This window comes from Sciurus carolinensis, chromosome 19 (assembly GCF_902686445.1).
Source record: "Sciurus carolinensis chromosome 19, mSciCar1.2, whole genome shotgun sequence".
Classification (NCBI taxonomy): domain Eukaryota; kingdom Metazoa; phylum Chordata; class Mammalia; order Rodentia; family Sciuridae; genus Sciurus; species Sciurus carolinensis.
This window is the reverse complement of record NC_062231.1, coordinates 3,022,468-3,046,554: the sequence shown is the minus strand read 5'-3', so window position 1 is coordinate 3,046,554 and position 24,087 is coordinate 3,022,468. Positions and strand designations below refer to the sequence as shown.

General features: G+C 48.5%; 1 protein-coding gene and 1 pseudogene across 1 annotated transcript in view; one reads left to right on the top strand and one right to left on the bottom strand.

The window, feature by feature from the left end:
* The window catches only part of Chchd6 (coiled-coil-helix-coiled-coil-helix domain containing 6), a 223,435-nt gene that overhangs the window by 84,035 nt on the left and 115,313 nt on the right, over nt 1-24,087 (top strand). The window lies entirely within an intron of this gene.
* Nucleotides 11,711-12,068, bottom strand: LOC124970931 (60S ribosomal protein L35-like; annotated as a pseudogene).

Genomic DNA, 24,087 nt, shown 5'->3' with positions numbered 1-24,087 from the left:
GGTTGGCTTGCGAGGACTAAGGAAAGAAGCTGCCCCTGTAACATAAACTTGCAAGGTGAAGCAGCAAGTGTCAATGTAGAAGCTGTAGCAAGTTACCCCGTAGGTCTAGCTGAGTAGCTGTCGAAAGTGCTACACTAGCAAAAGATTCTCAGTGGAGATGAAGCAGCCTCTTACTGGAAAATGATGCCACACCTAGGACTTCCGTACCTAGAGAGGAGAAGTCAGCGCCTGTCTTCAGCTTCAAAGGACAGGGTGTCTTGTTAGGAGCTAATGTAGCTAGCGACCTTGAGTAGAAGCCAGTGCACATTTACCATTCGGAAAACTTTAAGAATTATCCTGCATCTACTCTTTGCACTATAAATGGAACAACAAAGCCCCCCATAACAATACATCTGTTTACAACATGGTTCCCTGAATATAAGCTCACTGTTGTGACCCACCACTCCGTAAAGATTCCTTCCACATATCGCTACTACTCGCTGACAGTGCACCTGCTCAAGAGCTCTGGTGGAGACGCACAATGAGATCAAGGTCGTTCTCAGGCCCGCTGACAGCATCCGTTCTACAGATCAGAGAGTGGTTTTGACTTTCAAGTCTTTTTTTATTTTTTTGGTATCAGGGATCGAACCCAGGGAAGCTTAACCACTGAGCCACATCCCCAGCCTGATTTTATTTTTTTTTTAATTTTTTATTTATTTATTTATTTATTTGCGGTGCTGGGGATTGAACCCAGGGCCTTGTGCATGTGAGGTAGGCACAACTACAACTGAGCCACATCCCCAGCCCGATTTTTATTTTGAGACAGAGTGTCCCTGAGCTTCTTAGGGCCTGGCTAAATAGCTGAACTTGAGATGCTCCTGCCTTAACCTCCTGAGCCACTGGGATTAAAGTGGGCGCCACCATGCCCAGCTCAAGTCTCATTGAAGGAACACGTTTGATGAGACTGCACCTGTCACAGAGGGTGATTCCTCTGGTGGATCTTGGCAAAGTAATTGAAAACCTCTGGAAAAGGCTCACCATTCCCAATGCCATTAAGAACCTTTGCGATTCATGGACGGTGCTCCAAATACCACCATTAATAGGAGTTTGGAAGAAGTTGATGATGTCCTTACGGATGACTTTGAGTTTGGGGGTTCGAGACGTGAGTGAAGCTGATGGGAAGAGCGAGAGGGCTGGAAGTGGAACCTGAAGACGCGACTGGACCGCTGCGGTCTCACGGCGGACCTTGAGTGGACGAGCAGCTTCTGGAGATGGAGTCCGTGCCTGGCGACGATGCTGTGATCACAGTTGCAAAGGCTTAGTTGATAAAGCAGGGCCAGGGTTTGACAAGATTCTTATTTTTAAAAGAAGTTCCTCTGTAAAATGCTACCAAATGGCATCCCGTGCTACAGAGAAGTCTTTTGTGACAGGAAGAATCAAATTGATGTGACAGGCTTTGTTATTGTCTCATTTTGAGAAATTGCCACAGTCACCCCAGTCGTCAGCAGCCATCAGCACTGAGGCCAGACCCTCCTCCAAAAAGATCATGACTCCTCAGGGCTCAGATGACCATTCACATTTTTAACAATCCTTTTTTTTTTTTTTTTTTTTGGTATCAGGGATTGACCCCAGGGGTGCTTAACCACTGAGCCCCATCCCCAGCCCGATTTCGTATTTTATTTAGAGACAAGGTCTCACTGAGTTGCTTAGGGCCTCACTTTGGCTGAGGCTGACTTTGAACTCGAGATCCTCCTGCCTCAGCCTTCCGAGCCACTGGGATTACAGGCATGTGCCACCACCACACCGAGCAACAATAAAGCATTTTTATTTGAAGTATGAGCATTTGGGGGGACATAATGCTATTGTGCACTTCATAGACCACCGTGTAGTGGAAACATAAGTTTTGTATGCACTGGGAAACCAAAAATTCAAGTGAATTCCTTCTTTTCAGTATTCACTTTATGGTGGTAGTCTGGAGGTGACCCCACAATTTCTCTCCAGCCCTTATTAGAGATGGGATCTCGCTGAATTGCCTGTAGTTCTTTGTATCAACTCACTAATTTTGTGTGAGACCTGCTAGTGAGCTTCTAAGTAACATCATGATTCTCTTGTAGAGAGTCCTACAGAAGCCACGCAGCACTGTGGAACTTTCCTTGTAGGTAGTAGGGAAGAGTAAGGAGGTGGCAACGGAGCGGGGAGTGCTGTGCCCACAGGGCCTCCCACTTGCGTGGACCATTGGGCTTACTGTTGACACAGTTTCTTGTCATTCTAAGTCAGAGATCCAGTGGGTTTTATGGTGGCAGTTGACAGTTTCCTAAAGTCCACCAACAAAAAGTGACTCGTGGCCCACTTGCTTTTTCTCTCTATTCTGATTCCTTCCATCCCTTACCCTGCCTCAGACCCTTTCTGTATGTTTAATTCCACCCTTTCTGTATGTTTAATTCTACCTTTTCTGCAGCTGACCAGCAGCAGGTGTTGGATGGAACTGTTGACAAATGGAACCAAGGACATATTCCTACACGGTCCTGCTTGTTAGTCCCCATGCCCCAGAAGTCCCTGGCCTACTGACGTGAGCAGAAGGCAGCCTGCCAGATGTTTACTTCCTGCTTAGAGGAACTTCATCTTGTGGCTGTTCTTTGTCTTTGATGACCAGGTCATGGGGAGCAAGACCCAGTGCCTGCCAAGTAAGATGGTGTGACCCTGTGACCTGGCCGCCCGTGACTCTAGCCTAGAAGACCCATCCAGCCTGGCAGGACCTGCCCTTCATGCAGCCACACTGCACATGCTAGGTTTTTCTTAAGAGGTTTGCAAGTGAACCTAGTGTTTTATTTCTACCTCCACCCTGCTGGTGGTGGGAAGGGGAAGAGCTTTTTTTTTTTTTTTTTTTTTTGTACCGGGGATTGAACCCGGAGGTGCTTAACCCCTGAGCCACCTCCCCAGCCTTTTTATATTTTATTTAGAGACAGGGTCTCACTGAGTTGCTTAGGGCCTCGCTAAGTTGCTGAGGCTGGCTTTGAACTCACGATCCTCCTGCCTCAGCCTCCCAAGTCACTGGAATTACAGGCATGTGCCACCATGCCAGGCAGAGCACAGCTTTTAGTATATTAGAAAAGAAAAACTCAATGCCTGTAAGGCAATTGATGGGGCTACAGTTTTCCAATCTTGTATCTTTGCGATATTTCTTTATAAATACGAACATCACGGTGGCACTTTTCCAGGTCGTTCAAGCATATCATCAGTCCTCCGTGAAGTCTTACAAATACTAGTTTTCCTGGAATATCTTTGGCCACTTTCCTGAGGGTTCCTTTGTGCAGATTTGCGGGCACAGATCTGGTTTGCCTTCCTCCCTTTCTCTGTGTGGCCTCGTCAAAATGTTTCGTCTGCATTTGACTTTGAATTTGGAGGAAATAGGCATGACGAGTATTTTTCACATGATCAGTTATCAGCTTTGTATTAAAAGTTGGCAACAGCCTTTTCTGGCTTCTGGCATAGCCAGAGAATGCTTTCCTGTTGATGCCTTTTGAGCTGCATCTGAATTCTTGGTTTAACTTTTATGATGCTACCTTTTGTGGAATAGAGTTTCTTCTCTTCCCTACTGATTGGCATCTTGGCATTTCTGTATACATCTGTGAATGTCCCAGTATATTTTGTCTCCTTAGCCTGGAAGTTTTCTGCTGAAAGGACTGGTGTTTGTGACTTACCTTCCCCCAGGGATTCTAGGCGATCTTAGAACCTACAGTGATTGTATGTACATAATCTTGTTTATGTATTATAAATCTGATTATGTTTGTAAAAATGAAAGTGTAAACATGAGATTTTTAGGGGAGTGAGCACGGGGTTGTGGAAGAATATAGACTTTAGAATTAGAAAAGTAGTTTCGATATTTTGCGTGAAATTCCTTTTGTATAGCAAACAGTGGGTCTGTGAACTTTAAAATGGGTTCAGAACTCCATTTTGCCTTTTATGGCTATACAGCCTTGGGTCAGTCATGCCCTTTCTCTGGATCTTGGGCTTTTATCTTCGATAAGGAATATACTGTGTTAACCATGAGAGAGAGTGTCAGTAAATTACATTGCTGGCATTATTTTGACATGTTTCAGGGCACTTTGTGTTTTAAGAAGACATGAGGTAGTGTGACTGTCCTTACCTTGTAATCCCCAGCTGAGAGGACAGACTGACGGAAATGTCCAGTACTGAGCATCTGTTAGGTCCTGACCACTACTGCGGTACTTTCACCCACATTAGCTCCTTGAATCACAAACACACTTTGAGAAAAGCAGTAGCTTTCTTCTTTTATTTTTTCTTTTCTTTTATTTATTTTTTGGTACTGGGAATTGAGAACCCCGGGGTACTTAACCATTGAACACATCTCAAGCCCGTCTTATGTTTTATTTAGAGACAGGGTCTTGCTGAGTTGCTTAGGGCCTCACTAAGTGCTGAGGCTGGCCTCCAACTTGTGATCCTCCTGCCTCAGCCTCCTGAGCCACTGGGATTACATGTGTGCACTACTGCTTTCTTTTTGAGAGGCGCTATCACTGGAGTAGAGGCTTCACCCAGATACCCATAGCTAACTGGCACAGGATCCCATGCTCCTGACCTGTGCAGCGTGCCTGGACTCCCCACAGCAGGTGTGGATCTACTGAATCCAGAGCCCACTCTTGCCTGCTTGTTTCCCTTACTGGTAGAGATCCTGAGCCCTTAGGCCAGCCCCAGAGGCAAAAAACTGGTTTATTTTAAGGACAGGAGGCTATTGCCTAGAGTGACCCTCAAAGCATCAGTTACTTGTCAGTCACTTGCTCTCTTGAGGGATCTGCAGATCTCCCAGGAACCTGCTAATTCTAGTTGTGAGCTTTCATTCAGATGGATGAATAATATGTGGAGGAGTGCAGATCCAGCTCTGGGGTGGGACTCTCCCCAAGGGGAATTGTTTGGTTAGACGTTGCTAACGTTGCTAGAATCATTGCACCAAGAGTGAACATTTGTGGCTTTACTTGATTCTGTATTTCTGATCAAAGTGCATCTTTCATAGGCTACTGAAAAACAGGTGATAAGACAGGGAAGAGAGACCTGTGGGGAAAACAGAGGGTGAGGCGCAGGTTTGTTTTTGAAGGGTGGGTTTGTTCCCACCCCTCTGCCTCCCTGAGGGAGTTTGTTTGTCTCTGCTGAAGCAGCAGAGGAAGGAGTTTGTGAATCTAACCCAAACCAGAGGGGACTTTGAGTTTGGTGGTGATGAGCTTTGGAGGAAACACAGAAACAGGTCAGGACCCTAAGCCCTTTTTTCGCAGGGTTCCGTTTTCAGCAAAGTTCTGTTATTGTTTTCTGCCTGATCCTTTGCTAGAGGTGTCCCCGGGGACCTGACCCCAGTAGCATCTCTGGGGGTTCCTGCCTTCCCACGTCTCCCTATGCCGGAGTCGCCTCATTCGCATCCTGGTAGATGCTGCCGCCTGTCCATGACGGACCCAGCCGGGTCTCCCTGCCTTGCCTCCTTGCGGTCACGAGTCCTGTTCACCTAACCTTGTATTTTCTCTCTCAAGTCAGTCCTCGTGTCTTCTTGCTATTGCTCTTGTGGTCCCCTGATTAACCTCCCTGTCAGTAGTCCTGCTTCCCTTCCACTGCCCCAGAATGACCCCAGCGACGCACGTCTGAGTGTCACTCCTGGCCTAACACGTGCTGTGCTTTCTCTCGTCTCAGTGGCCAGGTCCTCCACTTCACAGCCTAGTGCTCAGGTGCTAGCTGCGCCTGCGCTGAGCATCTTCCCACCTGCAGGAGGCACAGAGAACCCCTGCCGCTGTCATAGCCTAGTGCTCAGGTGCTAGCTGTGCCTGCGCTGAGCGTCTTCCCAGCCTGCAGGAGGCACAGAGAACCCCTGCCGCTGTCAGAAAAATCTATAGTTTTGTCCCTCCGTGTTTTGTTTAAAATGTGCCTCTGCTTAGAAGGTGCTTTCCCTCCCTCTGCCCAGGGACAGGTTCTGTTGACTTGAGGCACAGACATCATCTCTGTTGTGACTCAGTCCGCCTTCCTTCCCTGTCTTCCTCCTCTTCTCCCCTCCCATTCCCAAACCCATTGCCTCTTGTCCTCCAGGGTCCTGGGGCTCACGTGCATCCCTACCCTCCTCTAGGCCAGGACGTACTGAGGTTGCTATTGTTTCTAGCATCTTCCACCAGCATCCGTGTCAGCTATGTGCTTGAGGAAGATTTCTAGGGAGAACGACGGGGAGCTGAACTCAGCCAGGCTTGGTGCCTGCTTGCTGGCTTTGTTGTGTTGGCCATGATTAAACACACACGGACGATGGCCACGTGCTTCTAAGCCACAGGACCGTCTGTTGGCTGTTCTGGTGTCGTGATGGACTTCTGGAGCCCACCAGCCACCCCTGGTAGGAAAGCTGGCTCTCAGACTCTTGGGCCTCCTTAAGATTCTGAGTCTGGGTCCTGAGATTGCTGTCGGACAGCACTCGAGGGAAGAGGGACAGAGGACGTTCTGTCAGCTTGTTCTGGAGCTCTGTCCTGTTAATAGACAGTGGTAGGAGCAAGAGTGGACTCTTACCTCGAATGCACTAAGGGACTTGTTGTCCAGGGAGCCCTGCTGTGCCCTGTTTTGTGAGGGTGAGGAGGCTCCCATACCTTCCGCAGTCACCTCCCACCCTCTCTGGGTGGCTTACGACCTGTGAGCTCAGGGCTGTTCCTCTGATGACTGAAAGCAGAAGGCAGCAGAGCCCTGTCTGTGGAAGGAGGAGTGTTGTCTTGTTTCTCTTTGCCACCGAGTATGTTGGGGTTTGCCAAGTAGATTTTCCTCTTGCCTTTTTTTTTTCTTCTTTTTTAAATGAAAAGCTTGCCCGGCAGATGTCAGAAAGCTACTTCTAGGGCATTGATGGTTACCAAAAAAGACCCTGCCTCCCTCTCCCTGTCAGCTGACCGTGCATTTCCCTGCCCCACATCTGGGCTGTCACCTCCAGAAGCCCAGCCTGCACTGGTGAAGCCCTGGCCTTGGCCATCAGGCCTGCCCAGCACAGATGTGCCCTGCAGGTCGTGGTGCGCCAGGGTCTGTCGGCTGCTTTCCCCCTTCATTATTCATAGCCTCGTGTTCACCCTGTCTCTGGTGAACCTGCTGCAGTTCCCAGATCCATAGGTGGAATTTCAGGACCTTTAGCCCAGTATGTCCCAAATTTTCAGGCAGGGGCTGTGGCTCAGTGGTGGAGCACTTACCTAGCACGTGTGAGACACTGGGTTCGATCCTCAGCACCACACAGAAATAAATAAATAAAGATATCGTTTCCATCTACAACTTTGGAAAAAAAAGTCCCAGATTTTCATTTGTGCGAATATTTCATCAAAATTGATACAAGTTGAACTGGGGTTGTAGCTCAGTGGTAGAGCACTTGCCAAGCCTATGTGACCCACTGGGTTTGATTCTCAGCACCACGTATAAATAAATGAATAAAATCAAGGTCTATCAACATCTTAAAAAGTATTTTTTTTTAAAATTGGTACAAGTACCTCAAAATAGGTTGGAAATCATAATCTAGAGCTGATACGTATTATTTTGATTAATACTGTTGTAACTGCATTATCACCACATAACTACGTTACATACAATATCTGAGTTTTTTTAGTTTATTATATACAATGTTGAGTTTTAGGGGTTAAGTTCTGCGTCTGCCCCTTCCTCTCCTTCTGACTTCCTCCTCAGCAGGCCTGCTTCTCTCTTGTCATTCCTGAGTGTCCTTCTCTCAGTTCCTTCTGCCACACTTCCAGGTCCAGGTCGCATGTCCCCAGGAGCTGTGGAGTGTGCCGAGGGCAGTCAGAAAAGCTTGGGTTTGAATCCCGGTTTGGCCACCGCCCGCATCTGTCTTTGGACAGTCCAGCCATCTTGCAGATCCTCTCTCCTCCTGTGGAGTGGGACAGTCGCCCTGGTGGCCTTGTTAGCATGAATAAGATGACCCATAAAGCAAGGAGGACCGTCAGTGGGAGGTGCTGGCCAGTGCTTTCTTCTTGCAGGCCACTTTTCTTTAGATGGCTCTTTCCCAGCCTTCCTAGCTGCAAATATCCCCCTCCTGCGAAGCGCATGCATTGGCAGAAGTCAGTGTTTTCCACCCTTATTGTAACTGTGTGCAGATGAGCTTCTCTTCTTGCACAAACAGGTGCTTCAGCAGTGTGTGGCTTCTTGCCTGCACAACACCAGCCCAGGCCCTCTCCCGGATTCCGTGTGATAAGTGCTTGCAGAAGTTCTGAGCCGTCTCCCAGAAGTGACCGGATCCCCTCAGAGACAGCCCGCCTGCTTCCCTGCCTTCCATTATGTTTATTACCTGTACTGGTTTTGACTCTGCATTAAAACGTATTTTTTTTAACAGAAAATAAGCAAAGGCATAGGAAGCGATGGCCTACCCGAGTGGCTAATGCAGATCACCATGGCAACATGGTGGCCTTCACATTTCGCCAGTTAAGAAGATGAACTCTTCTGCCCACAGAAGCCGAGCGGATTGGCCACCGTTCCCCAGGCCTCTGTACAGCAGGTCTCTTCCTGAAAGGCAGTGGACCTCATTACCAGGGACCTCTCCTCAGCACGTGGTCATCAGACGGCAGCCCTGGCCTTCTCTCTCCCTGGGGTCTGATTCCTTCTCTGTGCAAACAGTCCCCCTGCTTTGGGCCTCATGGCATTGCCAGGGGTCTAAAGCTGGCCTGAGGTGGGCACTGGACTGTGGGGCTGGGGTCTGCACATCACTGTGTCTGCCCCCAGCCTGGGAGGAGCCTGGAATAGATGTTTTCCAACGTGTGGTGATTCAGCAGGTCACCTTGGAGCTGCTCAGGTGACATCAGGCAGTCCTGTTGTGTCTCTCATCAGCCGTGCCCATTGGCTATCCCCATCCAGTGGTGGACACCAGCCATCTTTTCTGGAGGAAAAAAAAAAAAGAAACCATCCTCTTGAGTCTCTGCCATGCTGCATCATGATTGAAATCAGGGTTGCAAGCTCCCACTTTTTGGGTCTTTCGCCAGATTTTTTTTTTTTTTTTTTTAATGTCAGTACATTGAGAGCAGGTGCAGACTCACCAGGCCTGAGTTCTGACAGCCACCCTGGAAGGCAAAGGGCTGTTCTGTGAGCCCTTCAGCCCCGGTGTGGTGCGCAGCTGGAGCCTACTCCTGAACAGCTTGACCTTGCTCGCTCACCATCTAGTATCAATGTGCCTCGCCAGCGTGAAGACGCTTCTAGCTTGGGCGGAAGCTGGCAAGGCTAGCGGGTTCTGAGCAAACACAGAGATACATCTGCCCCTCGGGTCGGGTACAGGCTGTGCTTGCAGCGCTCAGACAGGCTGGACTGCTCCTGCCCCTCAGTGTCAGGCCACTGCCTGAAGCCAGATAGTGACCGCCAGAGAAGCCCGCTGGCCGAGTCTTAGTCCTCAGCATCTCTTCGTTGACGAGATTAGTGGCCACACCTGACAGAAGTCTCTTTTGGCTCTTAGGGTCTTTAAATGGAGGTCCAAGTGCATGCCAGATCATTTGCTTTTGGTGGTTTGCACACAGGGGAGATGGAATCTGCAAACCCCTGAGTCTTATTGGCATAAAGTACACCGAAGGGCAGCCGCCTAGGTTGAGATTCCAGCTGTGCTGGTCACACGTTGGTGGGACCTTGCTGGACGTTGCTCTGAAGGAGACTTCTCTGCCAACGAGGAGGTCTGAGGAAACTGGAGCAGGACCTGGGAGTCTTGTCTGGACAGCTGCCTGAGCTTTGCTTCATCACAGAAAATGGTCCGCAGGACAGAAAGAACCAGTCTGGGGGACAGACACAGAGTCCAGTCCCGACTCTGCAGCTTGCCATGTGTCCTCTTGATGTACTGGGAACCACGTGAGGGAACTGTCCCGCTCATCGTGATGCCTCTAGAGGTCCTGAGTGTGCTGTCCTCACCACGGTGCCCGCTTTTCCGGGGGGGATCTCTCCCACAGGCACTGTTTCTAATGAGAACTGTTGTCTTCTTACTTTGGCCTCCCTCGCCACAGTGGTTGGCCAAATTATTTTTTAAATATGTGTTTTATTAAGATACAACAACAAGCATATAAGTCTGAAGAGCTCCACATTTTTGCATAGATGTGATCACCAACTGGATCAAGATACAGACCATTTCTAGTAACATAAAAGTGTCCCTTGAGTCTTCTTCTAGTCGGTATGCCCCAAATTAAGATCCGTTTTGACATCTGTCACCTTGCATTGGTTTGCCTACCGCTGTTCTTCATGCCCACAGAAGTGTATAGTACTGTTTTTTTTTTTTTCTTCCTGGCTTTTCTGGCTCTTCATTCTTTCTGTGTGTGTCATCCACATTATATTTAGTAGTAGTTTGTTCCTTTCCACTGCAGTACATTAGTTCATTGTCTGAATATACTTCAATTTATTTACTCAGTCTACACATGATGAATATTTAGGCTGTTCTCAGTTGGGGGCTATTGCAAATAATGTCACTATGGATATTTTTATATGTGAGTCTTGGTGGATGTATTTTTGTTGGGTATTTACCCAGAAGCACAATTGCTAGATCTGAGTGCATTATGTTTAGCTTTTATCAGACACCTAAACAGTTTTCTGAAGTGGTTATACCAATTTACATGATCTTAGTGTGTGAGAATTCTGGTTAATCCATATCTTTTTTTCTTTCTTTTGTGGTACTGGGGATTGAACTCAGGGGCACTCAACCACGGAGCCACATCCCCAGACCTGTTTTGTATTTTATTTAGAGACAGGGTCTCACTGAGTTGCTTAGGGTCTCGCTTTTGCTGAGGCTGGTTCTGAAGTCGCAACCCTCCTGCCTCAGCCCCCAAGTCTCTGGGATTACAGGCATGGGCCGCTGCACCTGACTTCCATATCCTAATTGTCATCGCTTATTGTTGATTGTTTTAATTTTAACTATTCTGGTGGATATTCAGCACCAGTCACCCTTGTCTAATTCCAGAATATTTCCACACCATTCCCCCAAATCCCATGCTTGTCAGTCAGTAGTAACTCCCACCCTCCAGTGCCAGCCAATGGAAGCCTTTAACATACTTTGTCTCTGTGGCTTTGCCTATTCTGGACCTGTCCTGCAAGTAGAATCATACAAGGTGGCCTTTCTGTCTGACTACTTTTGCTGACTTGATGTCTTCAAGGTTCATCCATGTGGTACCAGGTGTATATGCCACTAAATAACATGTTATTTGTTATCAATTGTAGACATTTGGGTTGTTCCCACTGTCTGGTTTTCATGAATAATATTCATAAGAACCCCCATAAACACTTTTTGGACTGTTTACTTTTAATTCTACTCTCACTAGAATGACTCTGGTGTTGGTAAGTTGGGTTTGCTCTTTTGAGGAATTCCCAGCCTTTCCCAAAGCTACTGCATCATTTTATAGTTCCGCCAGGAATATAAGAAGGTTCCAGTGTCTGTCTTTTTGCTGATGGTAGTCATGGTGACTGTGAAGTGATACTTCTCTGTAGCTTTGATTTGCGTTTCCCAGATGATTAGTGATGCTGAGCATCTTTTCATGTGCTTTTTGGCCATTTGTGGATTTTCTATGAGGGCTTGTCCATTCAGATCCGTTGCCCATGTTAGGTTATTTGCCCTTTTCGTTGATGAGTCCTTTGTGCGTTCTAGATACAAGTTCCTTAGGAGATGCGTGCTTTGCAAATACTTCCACCCGTCCTGCGGATTGTCCGTTGCTCTTTGTATGTGTGCACACTCCAATTTCATGTTTCATTGCTGCTGCGACTCTCAGGCCTTGACCTTGTACTTATGCAGAGGGTACAGCGGACCCTTCCTCTGTGGCTTCTTGCTCTTCAGGTTCTCCCTGTGCTTGATGATCCTGCAGCTCATGGCTTTCGTCCTCTTGGGCCTTCAGTCCTGGAGCTTTTACTTTTTCCCCTTGTAGAATTTCTTGAGGTTTCCTTTCTGAGTCTGGTTAATAACAGCAAGAACACAGGCGATGGGTTTGTGGACAGCTCAGATTTTGGAGCACTTGGACACTGCACCCCTGTCCCTTGGGCAGCGTGCAGCTGGACAGCTCTACTTTCAGGTGGTCCAGCTGTTTTAACAGCTCCTCCTCCTTGGCGTCAGGGTCCTGAGCCTTCATCTTGACCGTAGCTGCACAATCTGTCATCAGGGAAGAGAGCTTTTTTTCACTTTCTTGATGGTGTCCTTTGCAACCTGTCATGGTTTAGATGTGAGGTGTCCCCCAGAACTCATGTGAGACAATGCCAGAGAGTTCAGCGGTGAAATGATTGCCTTATGACAGCCTTAGCCCAATCAGTGGATTAACCCCCTGCCAAGGATTAACTGGGTGGTAACTGTAGGCAGGTGGGAGTGGCTGGAGGAGGTGGGTCCCTGGGGTGTGCCTTTGGGGTCTGTGTTTTCTGCATGGTGAGGAGACTCTCCCCCGATCTCCTGGTGGACATGTGCTAAGCTGCCCACCCTGCTTCCTCCATGATGTCCTGCCTCACCTCCGACCCGAGGAATGGAGTCAGCCATCGGAGACCTCTGCAACCATGAGCACCAAATAAACTTTTCCTTCTCTAAAATTGTTTCTGTCAGGTCTTTTGGTCATAGCAGCGAAAAAGGTGACTAGAACAAAACCTAAGTGATTTAAATTTTGGCAGAGTTCAGTGTATTTTTTTCTTTGGTTAGATGTGCTTTTGGTATCCTATCTGAGAATCCGTTACCAAATTCAAGATCATGAAGATTGATTGATTCCTGTGTTTTCCTCTGAGAGCTTCAGTTTTAACTCTTACATGTAGATTTTTAATTCGTTTTGAGTAGGGTTTTGTATATGTGGTAAGGTAGGGGTCCAAATTCTTCCTTTTGCAAATGGAAATTCAATTGTACCCGCATCATCTGTTGAAAAGACTGTTCTTTTCCCCTTTGTGTGGACTTGGCACCCAAGGGAATATCAATTGACTGTAAGTATAAGGTGCTGTTTTTGAATGCCAAGTCCATTCCATGAATTCCTATCCTTAGGCCAGTACCATTCTCTTTTGATTTGTAGCAAGTCTGGAAGTCAAGAGGTATGAGTCTTCCAGTTTTGTTCTTTTTCCTGACTATTTTTTGTTATTTGTGGTACTTACTTTGAGATTTAATATGGAATTTTGAATATTATTCTTCTATTTTTGCAAAAAATAAAAGGCAGCTGAGATTTTGATAGGGATTACACTGAATCTAGAGGTCAATTGTTTTTTTTTTTAAAGTGTTCTCATTTTGGTCTCTGATTCACTGTGAATTAAATTTTATGTAAGTTTTCAGGTAGGGGTTCCTATTCATTAAGATTATTCTTTCCTCACTGAATTGCAGGAAGGCCTTTGTCATTAATCACTTGACTACATATGTGCTGTATCTGAACTATATTCAGTTAAATTGGCCCATATTTCTTTCCTTGTGCCAAAAGTACTCTTTATTCTCCTCTTACGATTGATCTAATTATCTTGCATCTTGGTTCTCCAGTTTTGTTGTTTTTAAAATCATTTTGATTTTTGTAGATCATTTGCATTTTTGTATCAGTTTTAGAATCAGTTTGTCAGATTAGCATCTACAGATCATGGCAGAGAGGATGGACGTCTTAACATTCTTGAGTCTTCCATCCCATGGTCCATCTGCTGTATTTTCATCCATTTGCTTTGGCCTTCTCGATAATGTTCCATATATTTCTCTGCAGTGATCTTAGATCTTTTTTGTTAGATATATTCTTAGGGGTTTTATTTTTGCTAGTGAAAATACATGGCTTTTAATTTCTTTCCTTGCTTTTAGTCTTTGTTTATTGCTGACACGTAGAAGTAGAATTGATCTTTTATATGTTGGCCTTATTTCTTGCAATTTTGAAAATTTTACTTATTACTTAATGTATTATTTAGTTCTACATAGATGGTCTTGTCAACTGAGAGTCATGGCAATTTTACTTTTTCCTTTCTGTTTAAAGTTTGGGATTTTTTTTTTTTTTTCACTTATTTTACTTGTTACACTGGCAGGACCTCCAGTACAATTTTGAATAAAAATTATTTTATTGGGCATTCTCTCAGTTGTTGACTTTTAGGGAAGATATTCAACATTTCACCAAGAAGTATGTATTGGCTGTAGTTTTTTATAGATGCCTTATTGGCATCAGACCTCCCCCACACCATTTTACAACCTACATTGCTAGCCCATCAGCTTCCTAGTCGAGTCATTGGTCCAGAGTGTTAGCCCACGAACCTCCTCGCCAGTCATTCGTCCCTTGTTAGCAGCTGTGAAATTCCACTACTTAAGAATAACTCCACCCACTGCCATTCTTTCTCTTTCTCTCCTCCTCTCTCCCTCTCTCTCTCTCTCTCTCTCACCCTGTGGGCAGACACTCTGCCTGTCCACTTAGTAAAATCTCTTGCATGAGTTCGTCAGTCCGGAGTGGAGATTCCTGTTCCTAAATTGCTGAGAGTACTGTTTTCCAAGAATTAGCATTTGACTTTCTTGACTTTTTAAATTGTATATTTATTTTCTATTTCATTCATTTATGTCCTTAATTCTTAGTTTCTTCTGTTCTTCTGGGGATTGTTTTACTCTTCTTTTTATACCTTCTTGAGGTTGAAGCTTAGATTTTTAAATTTTAGACCACCGTTCTTTTCTAGTGTCATCTTTTAAAGCTTTATATTTTCCTTAGGCACAGCTTTTGCTTCATTCACAATTTTGATATGCAGATTTTCATTATTATTTGACTCAGTCAATTTTCTAATTCTCTTTCTTTTTTTTTTTTTTTAATTGAAGCCATGAATTATTGGAAGTACATGGCTTCCAAACATTTGGGGAATTTTCTGTTATCTGGCTATCTGTCTCTTGTTGATTTCTGGCCTTACTCCACGGTGGTCAAGGGACACGCTTCGTGTGATTTTAATCCATGCAATTTATTGAGACACGTTTTATGGCCTCTGTTCTGTTCTGGAAAATGTTCCATTGTGTTTGAAAATAGTGTGATTCTTGCTTTTGTTTTTGCAGTTGTTGATTGTAGTGTTTGTCCATGCCAATTCGGTCAAGCTGGGCCGATGTGTTGCTCAGATCTTCTATTGAACCTGATCAGTTGTTTTGGTTTTGTTTTTTGTCTGCATTACTTAGTATCCATTCTCCAGTTCTGCTCAGTGTTTCTGTTCCTCCCCTTCATCGGGACAACTTTTACTTTAAGTAACAATAACTGAGAAATATTTAAATGATCATTAGATGTATTTTAATCTGGGACTTTTTATTTGTGCGGAGGTGATTCTTTTTCTCTCTGAAGTGTTGCCTTCCTGCCTTCAGTTCTACTTTCTCAGCTCTTCATCCCCCTCAGTTTTCTTTCAGCACTTGGTATATCTCTTTCCATCCTTTTACTCTCAGTCTTTTGATATTCAAAGGTATGTCTCTTGTAAATAGCATGTAATCTGATCGTTTTCTTCTCTTTAATTTGGTCTGACAACCTTTGTGTCATTATTTCTCAAATAGTGCAGCACTTCAACCTTTCCGCCGCATTTCATTTCCTTCTGGCAATTCTGTGCTTCCACCTCAGATCATTTTCTTCATCCTGAAGGACCCTGAAGAGGAGTCCTCAAGAGTGCTTCCCGTAACGATGCATTATCCCCTGCTCTGTCTCCACGCGCCGTCCCCTGCCATCGGTCGCCCCCCTCACAATCGTAATTAGGAAACAGCCTCCACAGACACCTCTCTCAGGGCCACACAAAGTCGCCAGGCAAAGCCTTTATTTGAGGAAGTCAAGGCTGCAGCTAGTGCTGGGATTATGTCACAAGAGGACTCGGCCTCTCAAACCAGCCTTGCTTATGTTTTCTCTTTGCATGGACGTAATTGCACCAACCAGAGTTCAGAATGGCGACTTGATTCAGGGTGGAGTATTTGATGGAAGACCAGTTTGGTGGCACGCTTTTATGAGTTCGCCTTCACAGTCTTGTGCGTGCACGCACAGGAATAGTGAATATTTGGATAGTGAGGACTCAGGATAAAGCTTCTAGCTTAGTATTTAGTAAATAGCAAGTACTCAGTAAATAGTAGAGAGAAAGGTGGGGTTTTTTTAAAATATCCTGGAGGCTAGCGGCTTTTCCCATTTTGTGTGAGAAGAGACCAGTAGTCATCGCTTTGCAGGTAGCCCATCATGACACCACACTGTGTTACGTAACGACATCCTCATAATGGTCGACGGGAAGGCTTCGTTTTAACCCAAGTTTAGGTGGGGAAACTGAGACCCAGACAGATTGCCAGTTATCTCAGGTCTTATATCTAGTAAATAAAAAGTGGACACTCATAGCTGACCTCAAACAGATGTTTGTCCACCCGTATGTTGACAGTTGTAATCTAGAAAACTCCTTCCATGACATGACTTCAGTCTCCACATCCGCCCAGTAGCCAGTTTTTACAGAACAAGGACAAGATCCAGCCACTGACTGCGGTGGTAAGGGAAGCCAAGAGTCCTTGGGAAAGGACACCTCGGCTTGGGGGACCAGGGAGCGCTTCCCCGAGGAAACCAGACCTGACACTTGAATTAAAAATAGGAATTGATAGGGAAAGGACGCTCGCAGGAAGGGGCGGTGAGGAGGACAGCCGACTAGGAAGAGGCAGCAGCCTGCCAGGAGATAAGAGCAAGAATTCTCACGTCAGAGGAGCTAGAGAAGATAGGGAGGGGTGAGGTTTGGGAGGTGAGCGAGAACAGGTCGTTGAGGCCCTTGAAATCTGTTTTAAGGAGATTTGGGCTTTATTCTACGGGCATTATGAAACTATTGAAGGCTTTATGCAGGGAAATTACATGATCAGATTTGTGTCTTAGGAAGCTTATTCCTGCTGCACTGTGGGTGGGGGGCATTCCAAAGTAGAGCAAGCCTGGAGGGAGGGAGTGAGCGCCAGGCTGCTTTGGTGCGCCACGAGACAGTTTCTATGGCTTCAGCCAGAGCCATCATGGGCAAATAAATGCAGAAGGATGCGGGAGGTTTTGTTTTTTTTTTTTTTGGTACCAGGAATTGAGCTCAGGGACACCTGACAACTGAGCCACCTCCCCAGCCCTATTTGTATTTTATTTAGAGACAGAGTCTCACTGAGTTACTTAGTGCCTTGCTGGGTTGCTGAGGCTGGCTTTGAACTCATGATCCTCCTGCCTCAGCCTCCCAGGCTTCTGGGATGACAGGTGTGTGCACCACTGCACCCTGTTGATCAAGGAGACGTTTAGTAGGAAAAATCAATGTGGAGTTGTTCTGGTTGAAATCAGAGTGGACGGCCCTCCTGGCTACGCCTCAGCCCTGTCCACAGCAGACCCCAGAACCCAGCTGGAGAAACACCAACCTGGTGTGGCGTGGGGGTGGGGCTGCGCCTTCATCTGAACCCTTCCTGGGGTTCCGGCACTGAGAACTCTCTCCTCCCTGAGCTGCTCAGAAGCCACTCTGGTAGGGATCTTCTCCACTCCTTGGTCTGGTCCTTCTCAGTGTCTCCTCCCCTTTCCACCACGAAGCTTGGGCCCCCCAGTCTGACACCCCCAGCCTCTTCTCATGTCAGTCTGCGTGTGTTCCTGGAAGTGTCATCTCGTCCCTTGACCTGGGTCTCCCCTATGAGCTGGGCGTGCTCCTCAGCTCTGCTGTGTAACGTGATGCACTTGACCGATGCTGTGTGGGTCCCTAAAGCTCAGGACCTGGCTTATTCTCTGCAGCCTTCCTTTGTTTCTGGCCCTCTGCCCCTCATCCTTGCTAGGATGAACACTTGTCACTTTCCAGACTCAGTTAACGGCACAGCCATTGGGGATTTTGCTTTGTGTTATTACTTGTTTGGTTTTCCTTGCTCAAAGCCCTTTCTTCCCTGCGGTGACTGGCACACAGTGGAACCGTACATGTCTGCCCACGGGCTCTGATGAGTCGCCAGTGCGCAGCCCTGAGGGAGCACCCAGCTCATGGTAGGGGTAATAACAGCTTCACCTGTGGGCGGTCTGCAGCGTGGCATTCACTATGCTTGGTGTCCCTGGGCTCAGAGATAGATGACCAGGTAGCCTCTGCAAAAACAGTGTAAGGCTTTGCCCTCGAGCGGACCGTCATCGAGCACCTGCTCTGAGCCAGGTAGCGGTCCCCATGACCGCAGTGATCCCCACAGGAGCAGCTGGGCTCTCCTGTTCCACCCAGGAAAATGAAAGCGCACTTGAGTTCTGTGACCTGCCTGAGAGCCCGGCTGGGGACTTCTCCCACGCTGCCTACGATGAGTGAGTCCTAGCTGCCCAAGCAGTTAGCAGTCAGCTGCCGTTCTCGTGAGCTAAGCTGGGAGCTGGAGAGCAGCAATGCGCGTCATGCTCGGGGTCTGCGCAGAGTACGTGCTTACGAAATGGCGATGGGGTGACTGTCAGGAAAAGGTGAGCAGAAGGCCGAGCTAGGCGTCGAGTGTGCCTTCCTCCTCCTCGCTCCCTGACACGTCACTCATTTGTTAAGTAGGTTACCCTCCTTTTTCAAGTCTGTTAAAGAGGGAGAACACCTCTTGCCTCCAGCCCCTAATAGACAAGCAATGAATTAATTGGATAAGTTGGCAAAGCTTCCTCTCAGCACAGCAGCGTGTGAAATCAGGGCTTCCTGGCTAATGCCTGGGACCCAGCATAGTGCCCCACTCCCCGTGGGCAGCAAGCAGTAGCTACTGAGTGACAGCAGACCAGGAGGGGCGTGTGGTCCCTGTCTGTCGGCTTGCAAGACTTCGAAGGTAGACGATGAGGCTGTGATAGGCGAGAAGCTAAGAGGAGTTGAGCCAGGACAGGTTGCTACCCCATGGTGGAGCATCTCCTGGAAGGATTGCCGATTCTCCATTTCCTGGCCCCCAGAGAATCCTTACCACTGCTTCTCTCATTTCTTCTTGGCCATACCAAAGATTTATGGCCTGACCACATCTAGGGAGGCGTCAGGTGCTGGGCCCTTGCTGAAGCTGAGGGGAAGTTTAGGAGTGGGGTTCCTGCTGTGGGGGTGCAGCCTTTGACCTTGGTCCAGGTTCCGGTGTCTTTCCTTCTAGGAATGTTGCTTGTCCCTTCCCACTGGCTGCAGTGCCATCTTCCAGGTACCTGCCATTTGTCCAAGCCCCTAGTAAGAGTTGGGACTCTTTGATTGGTTGATTACATAAAAGGGAGTGTGCCAAAAGAACGTTAAGGACTTCCAGGACCTGACGGGCCGCTGATGATCAGACCCAGAACAAGGTCACGCTGGAGTCTGGGAAGCAGGACTTGTTTCACAGGCCTGTCCTGTGGGGTGGGACAGGATACCAGCCGTTTTAATCTCTGGTGTCTCTACTCCAGAGGGCCCTCATGAAAGCCATGTGTGATCTCTGATGAGGAGAGGGTGCTGTGTTTGGAGGGGGGTAGGTGGTGGCATCAGAACCTTCGAAGGGTGTTTTCCAGTACCCCTCCTGTCTGGACCCTGCCTGCCTTCCAGAGAGGCCCTCCTCAAAGCTGTCGCCAGCAACTCCATTCTTGTGTCCGCCTAAGCCCCAGGAGCCTGCGTGATGTTTTAAAGCGTTATTATTGTTTTTAATTGACACATAATTATTGCATAGCCAGCACTGTTTGTAGCGCTTGGTGATCTCCCTCCTTTCATTCCACACATCGATCATTTGTGTTTCGCTTTTTGTCTTGATCAGTCTAGCTAGGAATTTATCAATTTTGTTGATCTTTTCCAAGAACCAACTTTTGACTTTGTTGATTTTTTTTCTATTGTTTGCTTTATTTCATTGATTTCCACTCCTGTTTTTATTACTTTTTTTCTTCTACTTATTTGGGGTTTAATTAGTTGGTTTTGTTTTGTTTGTTGAGCTTCTTAAATTGATCTATAAGCCAGGCACTGTGGAGCCCGCCTGTAATCCCAGCTACTCAGACTGGCGGTGAAGGATCACAAGTTCAAGGCCAGCCTGGGCAATTCGTAACACCTTGTCTCAAAATTAAAAAAAAAAAAAAAAAAACAGAACTGGCGCTGTCTCTCAGCAATAGAGCACCTGTGGGTTCCGTCCCCAGTATCAAAAAACAAAGTACATCTACAGATCATGGATTTGACTCGGCTCTTCTCTGTTTTCCAGGGGTGCTCTACCACTGAGCCACATCCCCAGCCCTTTTTATTTTTTATTTTGAGACAGGGTCTCACCAAGTTTCCCAGGTTAGTCTCAAACTAGTGATCCTCCTGCCTCAGCCTCCCGAGTCACTGGGATTACAGGATATGCCGCTAACCCAGCTTGGCACAACTTTTCTAATATGAGGGATTTTATCTGCCAAGTACTGTGTATAAACTGTTTTTACTGCATGACACGAGGTTTGCCCTACACGCGTAGTTCAGAGGTTATCCTGAGATTCGGGCAGTTGGTATGCAGGATTTGGGGCCTTCTCTTCTAAGGTGTTCCCCCTTGATTTTCTATTTGCTTTGCAGGCTCCCAGTGAAGCACCCGATGGGACCTGCTCCTAGGCAAAAACCGTAAAAGTCCTGGTGAACTTACCCAGTGCCCTTTCCTCCTTCCGTGTATTGACTGTCTTCCAACACCCGCTTGCTTTTAATCATGCTCCGAGGCCCTCACAGGGTTGTCTTTTTATATTTTGTTCAGAATGTATCATGTGTTTTCCGCAGGGAGCGTTCTGGACTAAATGTTCATGTCTTCCCAAAATTCATACGTGGAAACCCTAATCCCCAAGGCGGGGTGCACGGAGTAGGAACTTGGTGTAGACATGATCGTGAGGACAGGCTTCCGGGAAGGGATGAGTGTCCGCATTGGAAGAGAAAGAGACCGGAGCTCCGTCCAGGTCTCCACCATGAGGATAGGGCAAGAAGGTCACTGTCCGCGAACCAGGAAGCATCCCTCCCAGACCCCAAGTCTGCTGGCACCCCGAGCGTGGGCTTCCGGCCCCCGGAGCTGTAAGACGCGGGTGCCTGTGGCCCACCACCATTCCAGGGTGTTGGTCTCAGCAGCCCAGAGTGAGACGAGGGTCCGTCTGCCTCACAGCAAGTGGAGCTCCTCCAGGCAGTGTCTCCCGTTAGCCTTGTGCCCCGGGGTCACTCGATGCCGTGGACCACCCAGGAGGTGTGAGGTCTGACCTTAGGACCTTCTGGCCTCGGGCGCTCGCTGAGGGTGCTGCCCAGCTCTCGGTCACAGGCTTTCCCCCCGGGCTTCTGTCCCATGGCGCCAGCCGCTCTGCTTCCTGTGTGCCTCTGCAGACCTTCGGACCCAGCTGCCACCCATGTCTCTTGTGAAGACCCCCAGGCACCCCCTGAGCAGCATGTTCACAGAGGGACTTGGCATCTTCTTCACCCCATGTTTTCCGTGTCCCTACCCACCCTTCTGTGATGGAGAAGCATTTCTCTTGTCCTTTAAATTCCTCTTCATAAGGGAGCCTTGGTTTCAAGCCTCGTGACATTTCCTCTAAACCACAGGTCACTTACCTGGTCCCCTCACCTTGCCTGGCCTGCCTTTGCCGTCCGCTCCCAACACGGACAGAGACTGGCCTCAGATTCCCAGCGCCTCTCCATCACCTGGCGAGCGGGGTCCAGGTCTCTGGCTGCGGCATCTGGGGTCCCGTGGGCTCTGGCCCTCCTGCCTCTTCTGGCCGGGGTGCCTGGCTCCTCTCTGCTCACTCGGCCTAGCCGCGCCAGTCCTGCTCACAGCATGGCCACCGCGCACCGCCAGCCGCGTGCTTCACCTGCTTCTCTACCCCAGGTGGCCCTCAGCCCTTCACCACAGCGTCCCTCTTCTCCAGGCCTTCCCTCGTCCTGCCAAGCAGTGCACGCGGTCCTTCCTCTCCAGACGCCTCCACGAGCCCAGTTCAAGTGCCGAGTCACAATCCGCGTGCTCTCTCTCCTCTGTAAGTGGCGCTGGGCACCGTGCCTCATTTATCTCAAGGCTCCCGACGCTTTATTTAGAGCAGGGCTCTGTTGGAGAACCACCGAGGTTCTCCTGGGGCCGCAGGTGGCCAGCCCCGGGTGGCACCTGTGCAGCGGCAGAGGTACGCGTTTCCTGTAGGACCAGCGGACGTGCGTAGGTGTCCACCACACTAGGGGCCAGGGTTCCCGTTCCGTGTGTGTGCTGCGGATCCGTTCTCAGTCTCTGCAACACGGGGTAGACTCACCAGTCTCCAGGAAGTGGAAACTCAAGCTGCCTTCCGCCCCACCCCCATCAAAACAGAGACCATGTTTGGTTCAGTGTCCACATGAGACAGGGAGCAACGGCCATGTGATACGTGTGCTGAGTGTTGAGACTTGCTCTGTGGGTGTTGGTGCAGTCTCCGATTGGGGCCCTTCCTGCAGACGGGGGTTTCAAAAAACAAACGCTCTTCAGAGGTGTATCAGAATATTTGACCAACAGGCATTGATTACAGATGGGGGGATAAAAGCACTTCTGATTACCGAGGTCTGATGAGGTGCTGGGAGCTTTACACTCTTGGTCTGGCGAGGCCTCACCACAGTACAGAGAGCAAAACTGAGACTCAGAGAGGTGAGACAGTGTCCCCAAGGTTGTATGTGCCGTAAGGTTCAGAGTCGGGGGCATGCAAAACCAGGCCCATTTAGTGAAGTATTGACTGTACCCAGGGGCCCGTCTATGGCTTATTGTGGTCACCTGCATCTTCTGTCTCTTCCTCTCTTCTTTTTCTAGGTTAGCACCTGTCTCCCAACAGCCCGCGGTCAAACTCAGCGGCCAGGGATGGTTTTCTTGGGTCTAGGTCTCGAGCCCTCTGCGTGCGGGCTCTGTGTGCCCGTCGCTAGCACCTCTGACGTCCTCCTCAGATCCACTTGTCCAGGAGCTTCTTTGAATGTTGTAGAGCAGATGATGAAAGCTGGCAGAATCTCCCCGCCAGCCTGTGCCGCTTATCCTTTGCTTGACTTTACGGGATTCTGAGCATCGACGTGCGCAGGGCCTGCTTTATCAAGGAATAGCGGCGCTCCAAGACGAGGAGATGGGATGACCGGGATCTCTAGGATCTTGGAATTGCCTCACTTGTCCTTTCTGCCCTGTGGTATCCTTGGGAACAGGACTCCAGGAGTGCCTCCTGGTATTCTGGCCCAGAGAAGGAGAGGGTGGCGTGGGACCAGCTGAGTTAGGGCCACCGCTGCACTTCCCACAGGACCCTGAGGGCTACCGACCTGGGAAGGGTCTGGGAGGACCTCACCTCAGCATCGCGTCCTCCTAGTCACCCCGTTGGGCCATGCAGGATGGACAGGTCCAGCAGCCCTGGTGTTGCTCAGGCTGCTCCCCCAGTGGTAAGGTCACCAGGAGAGGAGGCCGCAGTGGCACAGCAGGCACAGGAGGTTCCCCCTCGGGTGCGGTGGGAAGGACTCGCCCCCCGTGTGAGAAGGCACACGCCCCACCCAGGCACGCTACATACAAGTGCACAAGCTCACGCCTCTCAGCTCCAAGCGGCGTCAGTCCCTGTCCTCTGGAGACTTGCTAGCTGAGGAGTCGCGCTAGGAAGGCAGATTCCCTGGGGCTGGATGGCACATTTCAGATTCTGTGACTGCCTCTGCTCTCCTTGGGACACCTTGCCTTCAGGACACCGTCTTGGCCTGGCCCCAGAAACCCAAAAAATCCCCTGAAGATAGAGTATGTGTCATTTATTACTGCGTCAGTCACGGGCCCCGTCAGGTCAGTCTCCGTTCTTTGTCACTTCTTCAGGATTGTCTTGTCGGATGGCGACTGTCTGAGCCAAGTCTGGGGCCTGGCTCTGACTCCTTCACAGCAGAGCGTGCACACTTCTTGCTCCTAAAAGAAACAGCTTCCTAGTTGGAAATAGGACAGGCCCCCCTATGACTCCAGTGTGGGACTTCATAGATGGCGGAGGGAAGCTGGAAAACACCAGAGCATTGGGACAGAGCCTTGAAGAATCCGCCAGGCAGCCAGGCACAATTTAGAAAAAGAGGCGCTTCTGGCAAAAAGCAAGGGGGGACCAGGAGCGAGTACCGAGGAGAGCCGGTGTGCGGAGGCCTGAGCTCTGGCTGGCACTGGGTGCCATTTATTTATCTGTGTGTTTTTATATTTCATTTCTTTACTCATTTGCTATTTCTGATAGTGCTTCTGTCAAGGTCCAGCCTAGGTGGAGGTTCCAGATGGATCCATGAAGAGCTTGGGCAGGTCTCTGGCTGGTTTCTGAGCCCCCAGTGGATCAGCTTGCCTCTGTGGGC